Genomic DNA, 10,000 nt, shown 5'->3' with positions numbered 1-10,000 from the left:
TACGATTGTTGAGTTTAAATGCGAAGTATGTATCCTATTACGATTACTATTGAAACGTAATATATAAAATATTCTGCGAATTAACGTTTCGATATGTTATCATTTATAAATATAAAAAAAATTCTTATGAAAATATAAAATTTTAAAATATCCTGAGAGATTTAATGTATTTTAAATTACAGGGAATATTGCTTTAAAGCAAGAACCGACGGATCGATCGATTTATATACCTCCTTGTTCTTATACCTACAGAACTTTCTCAAGCGCTTTATAGTTTATCGAGCGAAGTATTAAAATTGCAAAGGCAATTGTAACATGATGTGACTTTTTAATCATTTTCCCGTAGTTCCATGAGCTACTACTATAGTATATATACATATATATATATATATATATATATATATATTAATATCTTGATTACACGACAGATGAAATTAATCGTATGATAAAACGAATAAAAAGTCAATATTTTTTCTTTTTCTTTTTAAATAAATTTAAACGATCGATAAAAATTGTCAAATTTGTGCTTAGCGCTATAAATTCTCCATGAAAAATAACATTAATAATATTGAAAATGTATTGAATAAACAAAGCAAATAGCCTGAAATTAAAAAAAAAGAAGAATATTTATATATATATATATACAGGGTGATCGAAAATAAATGGCAATAGCTTTAAAAATTGTAACATCTTGAATTGTCGACGAATTTGAATTATTATTATTTTTTTACCCTTTATTTTTCGTTTCGTTTTTCTTTTTATTAACTAACAATGCAAATAAAAAAGAAAACTAAACTTTACGAGAGTTGATGAAAAAAGTTTGCGAGAACTTTAAAAAAAGAAACGTCTTGACGTTTGTATAAAAAACGTAAAAGGTAATCATTTTGAACGTATATTTTAAAACATAGCTTTTTCATTCATGTCATTAATTTGTTGAAAAAAAAAAATATATATATATATATATATAATTCAAATTTGTTGGTAATGAAGTTAAAAACTTTGAAATTATTTGTCAATTATTATTTTGTAATATCTTGTATATCATGCAATTGATATTAATTCCAAATAATAATTTAGTCGCGTTATCGTTTTTTTATCATTATCGTTCACTATCATAAATATGTATATTACACATATAGATATACATTTTTAATTATCATTTACATACCTACGTGATGATCTAAATAAAAATAAAAATGTTTATAATATTAAAATGTTTATGTTATGACATTAAAATTTTTTCTTTTTTATTTCTTTTTTTTTTTGGAATAAAAAAATCAAACGCGTTAAACTTACACGATAGAAAGAAAAATTTCAGATGGATGGTATCAAAAGCTAACAAAAAAAAAAAAAAAAAAAAAAATTAATAAAAAATAAAAAAAAAATAAAAAAAAATAATAAAAAAGGAAAGAAATAGTATAATAACATTGTATTATATGTACGAACCACACCATCGCAAAGGGATAATGCTGCCCTGGAATTGTCATGGCCTCTGACAATACCTCGATAATGGCATTGATGATCCGAGGCTCTCTTAAATCTCAAGGCCTCATTGAGATTACTGGCAACACCAATACCGGCCGATCGCGTTTCTACGACCATTTGCGGTGAAATGAATTCATGGTATGGTCTCAATTCCACGTGATGATCGATCCCGTTAAAGGGCAATACCAAGTGCAATACATAAGGATCCACCGATCTCTTGCTACGTTCGCCGATTTCACGACGATCATAAAAATTCGGTAGGTTGTACGTATTGAAACTACCATCCTCGTGTACTCGACGTGGTATTAAAATATCTGGATCGTGAACGTCCCTCGTATACCTGTTCATTCGATAATACTTTTTATTTATTTTTATTCCCTTTCAAAATTTATAACGTCGATCGAATTCGATCGTTAATTAAAATTCTAACAAATTCCAAGGAATGATTGAATATGAAGAAAAAAAAATTTAACTCAATGGATAACATTTTGTTTTGTTCGTTTGTTTCTAAATTGATTTTAATAATTCTTAAATTATGTATATGTCATCCATAAATTCAATAGATATTATCTATGATTCGGAATAGATGTAAATATAAGTATGAAAAAAAAAAAAAAAAAAAAAAATAAGAAAAATAAAAAAAATAAAATAATAAAAAATCGAACAAGAAAGATCGTCTAAATATCCTTATCGATGCATTCCAAGCGAATGTTGCTTGATGATAAAATAAAGTGATAAAAAAAAAAAAAAAAATAATGCCGAAAGAAAGAGAGAAAAAGAGAGAGAGATAGAGAAACAGGACCAGTACGCATTTGTCATGGAAATGCCAAATACACGTGTACGAAACATATAATAGGATAGATTATCGTTGAGTTCGTTCGAATAAGGACGAATGAAATGATGATACGAAATCTGTGTCGGTCGAAATCTTTTTTCTTCTCGTATGAAAAAAAAATAAATATATATATGTAAATATATATATATATATATATATATATATATATATATATATGGTGACTGGTAAATGAACACGCACTTACCTACCATGATACACGTTTCCCGATTTTCGATTGGGATCCTCCAAAAGAACGAATTCTGTCGCGAGCAAAAACGTCGCCAACGTCAAAATGTCCTTCATGATACGTCAATCCTTTGACAGACATCGAAAGTTTTCTCGATTTTAAACGAATAACGAGAAATAAACGAGTCGCGTTTGTTTTGTAATTTCGATTATAATAGAATTCGTTGCGAGGATAAAATGAATAAATAAATGAATGAGTTGTAAAAATTTAATATGACCAAACGACTTATTTTCATTTTCTTCAATTAATTTTCTCGATCAAATGAAACATAAAATTCATGAAAACCTTTAAAATGATTTTTATGATTTTATTTAATAAAATTTATTAAATTCGTGATATAAAGGAAAATATTCTAGTAATAATTGTTACGTCATTTCTTATATAATTGATAATTATTCATCATTATCTGAAAAGACCTTGTAAAGAAAAAAAAAAAAAAATAAATAAATAAATAAATAAATGAGTAACGAAGAATCAATATTTTCATTCTTTAGTAAATTTCCTGATTAAATCACTATAAAATTTATGATAATTTTGTGTATGACTTTAATTTTTTTACGTGATAAAATTTAACTTAATTCAATGAAAAAGAAATAAAGTTTATAATTATTTGATAGAAAATAAAGAAAATAAAGAAATGCATGCAAAGAAAAATAGAATGAATAAATAAATAAATAAATGAAATGAAAATATACTGTTATTTCGGCAAATAAATTTCCAATTAAAAAGAACAAAATTTATGACGAGCTTACGTGATTTTAATTTCTACGAAATAAAATTTATTTAATTAAAAAAAAAAAAAAAGAAAAAGAAAGAAAAAAGGTAGTAAAATTTGAATAATTTAATCCAAGATTAAAAAAACGTTTTACCAATAATTGTTTCTATGTCATTTCATATATACTTTCATATAAATAAATGATGTTTTTATTTAATGAAATTTTTCAATTAAGTCAACGTAAAATTTATGATAATTTTATGTGACATTAATTTTTTCGAAATAAAATTTATTTAATTGAAGAAAAAAAAAGAAGAAATAAAATTTTAATTATATTATCCAAGATAAAAAAAATGTGCTACAAACGTTGTTTCGATATTATTTCTTATATAATTCATAATCACTCATCATTTTCCGAGAAGTATGCAAAAATGAAAAAAAAAAAAATAAGTAAATAAATAAATCGATCGAGAGTAAGACGATAATTTCATTTCGTTAACTATATCGATTGAATGAGCATAAAATTCATAATCTTTTGTGATTTAAATTGTTTCGAAAAAAAATTTATTTGACTGAAAGAAAAAACAAAAAAAAGAAAAAAGAAAAAGAAAACAGAAGAAGTAGAATTTCAATTATTTAATCTAAGATAAGGAAAACATGCGACTTATATTATTTCAATGTCATTTCTTATATAATTCATAATTATTCATCATTTTCTGAAAAAGATCATAAAAAGAAACAAATAGATAAACAATTAGCAAGTAAATATTTTTATTTCTTTAGCTCTCCAATTAAATGAACATTAAAATTTACGATAGCCTTGCGTGATATTAATTTTTTCGGAATAGAATTTATTTAATTAAAAAAAAAAAAAAAAAAAAAGTGGAATTTTAATGATTTGATCCAAGATAAGGAAAATGTGTTATTCGTAAATTGTTTCAATGTTATGTGATTAATAATTTATTCATCATGTCCTATATATATATATATATGAATAATTATTAATCCATTTTAGTAAAATTATTTTCATAAAGTCATATTTCAAAAAGTCCATCGAGATATTAAAATAATTATAAAGTCTCATTTCTTAATATTAAAATACGTTCTTACGGTTTCTTGGAAGTATCTAATAAAATTTATTAACCGGACGTGTAATCATCGTTGTTCATCTTATTAACTGACCAGTAAAGTGGCCAGTTAGTAGAGAATAAATTTGCTCCTCTATAATCGGTGGTCCTTTGCGCGGCATTATGTGAAAAACGCGAGCGGTACTGATAACGGTATTCTTTTACGTTCGATATTACAACGAGAGAGATATATTATAATGTAATTAAGTAATAAAGACCAAAAGAAGTTAAAAATATAAAAAAGAAAAAAAGAAAAACAAAAAAGAAAAACAAAACATAAAACTCCATGAAACAAGATAAAACGAAACGAAACAAAACAAGACAAAAAACGAGAAATAAGAAAAATTCGTTGATTTTCTTTATTAAAGAAAAAGAAATAAAGGAAAAAAAAAAAAAAAAAAAACTGTGCTGACATTTGGAATAAATATATTTTCGTACGCGTCGTGCGTTTTCGAGAAAATGAAATGAAACAAAAAAAAAAAAAAGGAAAAAAAATTGTTAAAAATTTCGCGCTTTTTTTCTCGCTGTTGTTGTTTCTTTTGAAACCTCACCATTATCGAGGAGGGAAAAAAAAACAAAAAAAAAAAAGGAGAAATAAATAATATCATTCGTAGTACGTGTCAATGAACAAAACGATAGTCACTATCGACACGATACGATATCATCGCGTCATCGATTTAACGACGATTCAATTTTTCACTTCGCCGACGAGCAAACTTCCGTTATTGGTTACAGTCCACGTACGCAGGACGGGCGAGCCTCCATAAAACACAAACGTTTTATCGCTCATCCCAGGTATCGAAGAACCGAAAATTTAAATATGTCACGTATCCAACCCCTGCCGATACCTAGGAAGAGAGAATGATTTTCAAAACTCCCCCGAGGTTATATCGTTGGGAATATCGTGAAACGTAAAATAAATTCATATATATTGGAAATCTGGCGCTAACACACAACGGACCGTGAAAACGTTTGTTGTGTTTTTTTTTCTTTCTCTCTCTCTCTCTCTCTCTCTCTCTCTCTCTCTCTCTCTGTCTCTCTCTCTCTTTCTTTCTTCCATTTTTTTACTATTTTTTTTTCCCTTTGTGAGCGCGCGCACGCGCGTGTATACTCGTGTGCACATTTGCATGTTTCGATGTATAAAGTAATAAATCAAATTCTCTTAGTAGAAACTTACGAAAAGTTCACCATTTGGATTATTACCATTAACATTATCGATGGATTCAATCGAACCATTTAATTTTACGCATGAATTGATTTAATGGCTATTGTTTGCGCCACATATACACACACACATATATATATATATATATATATATATATATATGTATATAAATCAAGGTACGATCGTTATGTATTCAAAACGTTTTAGATCGATTTATGACATATTTTCAATTTTCATCGATATATTCACAAACTGATGACTACCCTTTTAATATAAAAAAAAAAAAGAAAAAAAGAACCGAAGAAAATAAAAAATAAAAAAGCAATGTTAACGTAACAAAACCCAAATGATCCTCTTTAAGGGCTATTAATCAAAACAACGGACCAATGAGCTTAAGAGAACTCAAAATGAAAGTTGATTTCAATAACCCACGGCCATTTTGCGCTTTTTCGTTATATTCGTTCGGTTCGATTCGTACGTGATACGTAACGAATATAACGGGTGTAACAATGAAACGAAATAAATTTCTTTCAATGATAAATAGATACGGTATATTGATGAAACGATCTTATTAATGTCTGACAACGTCGAATAATTTTCTGAGATTCGAAATTAAGATGTACGATTAAAAACGTTTAATCGACGATATCGAGATTAAATTCAAATATAAAAAAATTATTCGACGAATGTCTGTTATGATTTTTTTCTTTTTTTTTTTTTTTTTTTTTTATTGTAACACCCGATATACAGGGCCTGATATTCTGACCGAAGATACACGAAATCGATCCAAATATGGACGCAATCAGGCATTGAATCGGGCCAGATAAGTCAATCGTAATTGACATTTTTGACGCTTCGAAAAAGTTCGAACAATCGCAGCCTTGTCCATTAATATCGAAATTCTCGATATATATAGAGAAAGAGAAAGAGAAAGGAACGGGGAGAGAGAGAGAGGGAGAGAGAGAGAGAGAGAGAGAGAACGTATTTTTTTCTTCATCTTTTTTTTTATAAGTAGGTTTTAAAGCATATGTACATATATATATATATATATATATATATATATATATGTGTATATATATATATATGTGTATGTGTGTGTGTGTACCAAAAATTCAATATATTGTGTGGTTCATTTAGAAAAATAATCTCATTTCTGTTTGACGTTAATTAAATTCATACGATCGTTGAAGAAATTATAAAAAGAAAAAAAGAACGTTTCTTCATCGTCCAATAATTTCAATCTCGTAGAATGAAAATTATTGATATCATTTTGTTAATTCGATTTGAATTATAAATCAATATTATTCGATATTTATGCCGTGCGATTTATAATATATTTTTGTTTTTAATGAATATCACGATTTGAAACATTTGATTTTAGTTAATACCTCGGTTCAAAACATTTATTCGGAATAAATACTAATTACAAGTTTTTTTATAATAAATACAACGATCCAATATATTTTTTTTTTTGGCTTATAATGAATATCGCGTTCAAGTACATTTGTTTTTAATTAATATCGCGGTCCAATATATATATATATATTCTTAATATATACTGTTACATTTGTTTGTAATAAATATCGTATCGCAATATATTTGTTTTTAATTAATACAACTTTATAATACATTTGTTTGTAATTAATATTAGTGCACAATATATTTAATTTTAATGAATACAGTGGCCCAATATATTTAAGCATTATATTTATAATGCTTATAATATAATATTTTTAAGAAATTGATAATTCCTCGTTGTATATTATTTTATAATATAATATAAAATTGATAATTATTTAAAATTAATAATTATAAAAAATTAATTTTATCATATAACTCGAATTAATTATTAATTATAAAAATTATAAAAAATTTATTTTTCATATGACTCGAATTAATTATTAATTATAAAAATTATAAAAAAAATTTATTTTATCACATGACTCGAATTAATCAGATTCAATTTATCAGGTATAATAATGTACGACTTTACGTTATTGTATATATATATATATATATATAGTCTTTTTTAAATTTAATTATTATCTACGATAATATTACGTAATTGAAAGAAACATTCTGACGAGAAATTTTTCTAAATCTCATCAAAATTTAAAACATTATTATAACTTTGATCTGAAATTTAACATATACGAGAAAATTTAACGAGGCATTAGAAAAAAAATTAAGGGTCATCGATAGGTCAAAAAACGCCGCTCTTTATAAAAATCCTCGATAATACGATCGTGTTATAAAACCAAAAAAAAAAAAAAAAAAAAAAAAAAAAACAAAAGAAAATAAAGAAAAGAAAAAGTAGTGAAAAAAGAAAAAAAGAAGCCCAATGACCTTTGGTTTGGTTAAAACGAATTGAAATTATTTTTCCCTCAGTTAATACTTTTGTCGAACGATACAACTTTTCCGTGTTCTCAGTGAAAGAAAATCGTTTCAGGAAGCGATAGCGAGGGAGGAGGGATGGAAGAAGCAATGGAAGGAGAAAAGGAGGGTAAGAGGGAGAAGGAAAGGAGTATCGAGGCCACTCTGGGTGGTCTTTTCACTAGCAACATTCATTCTCCTTGCTCCTAGACGAGGACAACCGGTCGTTGCTCGGAAAATAATTATTAAGCCCTCTTTCTCTCTCTCTCTCTCTCTCTCTCTCTCTCTCTCTCTCTCTCTCTCTCTCTATTCAAAAAGAGAAGCCTAAGAAGATGGTTAAATTGCTGAGATCGTTCGAAAGTACCGCGTCAAGAGGCTACAAGCCCTTTGCCAGCAAATCGATGATGAAAACCGGTGAAGGAAGTAGGAGAAAGACAGAAAAAGAGAAAGCGAGAGAGATAGAGATAGAGAGAGAGAGAGAGAGAGAGAGAGAGAGAAGAACATTTATAAAGAAAGACAGAGATAGAAGAAGGAGGAAAGGACATCGGCTAGATGGTGGCTTATAACTAACGACCAATTATCCGCTTTTACAAGCGTGGACGCGCCTATTAGCAATGTTAAACTGCTCGACGACAACCATTCGAGAGAAAGAGGGAGAGAGAGAGAGAGAGAGAGAGAACTTGGAGTATCGTCGCTTATGCTTGTCTCTGCTCGATGATATAGTAATACAAGGGATAACTACATAACCACTAATCCGACTCCTCGTTACAAGGCGTTCATAAATTCGATGCTTTGTTAAAACTTACAATCCGACTTGAATACAACTCGATTTTCGAATAATCTCTCTCGATGATTCTTGAATGACAACTTTTCTTTTTTTTCGATATTATCCAAATTTTCGCCCTTCTCGTCTGACATTATATATGCTATATATTATTTTCTATGTTTAAGTAATTTGTCGAGTTTTTAGGAAAAAAAAAAAAAAAAAAAAAATAAAAGGGTAAGAAATAATTCTTGCAAAATTTTGTCAAGTTATAAATTATAAATTTATAAATTATAAATTATAAACATATAAATTTTTTGTAAATACGTACAATATATTGTTTCTTTATTGTTGATTTTAATGCTTTTTTTTCTTTTTATTGTTGACTTTAATGACGGATAAAAATAATTATAAAGAATTAGCATATATATAAATAATTATTTATAGAAATATTATCTTATCTTTTCGTTCTAATGTTAATATAAAGTAATTCGATGACACATTTTTTTCGAAAGAACATATTTTGTCCTTTCGTTTAACACTTGTTATCTTTAAATTTATTTTTTCTTTGTTTAAATAAATTGTCGAATTTTTAAGAAGAACGAAATAATTCTTGTAGAATTTTATCACTCATAATTTATAAAATATTTTCTTCGTAAATACAATATAATATATTATTGTTTCTATGGAATAATATAAATTTAATAAATTTGTAGATTATAAAGGATGAAAGTAATTAAAAATGATTAATTAAAAATTAGAAAATAAATAATTATCTCTATAAATATTTATTTTCTTTTCGATAATACAAAACGATAACGTTAATAAAAAATAATTCAATGATTTGTCGAAATAAAAACTTTTTTCGTTCTTTTGTTCGACATTTGTCATATTTTCATCATTTAAATAACTTGTCGAATTTTCAAAAAGAAAAAACGAAATAAATCATAAAATTTTCACGTATAAGTTATAAAATACTTATTTCACAAATACGTACAATATATTCTTTCAATTGTAAATAATGTAAATAATATAAATTAATCAATTTGTGAAATATAAAGGATGAAAATAATTAAAACGAATCAATATAAGAATAAACAATTATCTCAATAAACATTTATTCTATTTTCGATCTAACATTAATACGATACGATGTATTAACATTAAATGATTAATGAAAATTTAATAAAAGATTCATGATTCAATGAATTGCATTAAATGTATCGTCTTCTAAAATATCGATCTTGATAATCTCTAAACTAAATAGAATTCGATCGTACGGAGAGAACA

General features: G+C 26.3%; 1 protein-coding gene across 1 annotated transcript in view; it reads left to right on the top strand.

Moving 5' to 3' along the window:
• The window catches only part of LOC118447243 (A disintegrin and metalloproteinase with thrombospondin motifs 7), a 90,646-nt gene that overhangs the window by 1,735 nt on the left and 78,911 nt on the right, over positions 1-10,000 (top strand). The window lies entirely within an intron of this gene.

Source organism: Vespa mandarinia, chromosome 20 (assembly GCF_050613455.1).
Source record: "Vespa mandarinia isolate Hongniang chromosome 20, ASM5061345v1, whole genome shotgun sequence".
In the NCBI taxonomy this organism is placed as follows: domain Eukaryota; kingdom Metazoa; phylum Arthropoda; class Insecta; order Hymenoptera; family Vespidae; genus Vespa; species Vespa mandarinia.
The sequence above is the reverse complement of the archived record's forward strand: the minus strand, read 5'-3'. Positions and strand labels throughout refer to the sequence as shown.